Source organism: Bison bison, unplaced genomic scaffold, assembly GCF_000754665.1.
Source record: "Bison bison bison isolate TAMUID 2011002044 unplaced genomic scaffold, Bison_UMD1.0 scf7180017864456, whole genome shotgun sequence".
Classification (NCBI taxonomy): Eukaryota; Metazoa; Chordata; class Mammalia; order Artiodactyla; family Bovidae; genus Bison; species Bison bison.
Window position 1 is genome coordinate 20,043,911 of NW_011495018.1, and position 475 is coordinate 20,044,385.

At 70.7% G+C, this 475-nt stretch overlaps 1 protein-coding gene across 1 annotated transcript in view; it reads right to left on the reverse strand.

Moving 5' to 3' along the window:
• Positions 1-469, reverse strand: part of PDCD4 (programmed cell death 4 (neoplastic transformation inhibitor)) — a 26,835-nt gene extending 26,366 nt beyond the window's left edge. Inside the window, exon 1 of the mRNA XM_010859354.1 lies at positions 234-469. The gene's annotated coding sequence lies outside the window, so the exon portion shown is untranslated. The remainder of the gene's footprint in view (positions 1-233) is intronic.
• Positions 470-475: the final 6 nt, after the last annotated feature.

The following is a 475-nucleotide window of genomic DNA, read 5'->3' on the forward strand; positions in this document are numbered from 1 at the left end:
GGAGGGCACCGGGGCCGGTTCTCCGCAGCCCAGGGCGTTGGGGCGGACGCGGCTGGGCCTGCCGAACTCCAAGAGGCGGCGGACGCCGGCCCCGCCAGCCTGACCCAGACTCGGCCGCCGCCTCCAAACCCCCCGGCCCCTCCCCCCCTCAACGAGCGGCTGCCTCTGAAGATAGGGGCTGTGGGAGAGGGCGCAGTCCTCCCGACCGCGCGAGCCGGGCCGCCGCTACTGACCCCTCAGGCCGCCGCCGTCGCCGCCGCTGTTGCTCGCCCAGGTCTCTGGTCAGCCGGCCCCGACCCCGCACCTCAGCGTCTGCCGCTGCCTCCGAGCGTCTCTGGCCCCTCTCGCTCTGTTTGTTTTTGTTTTGTTCTACCCAGTAACACGGGGGCGACAGGACGCCGTTTATTGGCCAATCCGAGGAGGTCTTCTGGCCAATCGTAGCGATGGAGCTGGCGCTGCGGAGGGAAAAGGAGGG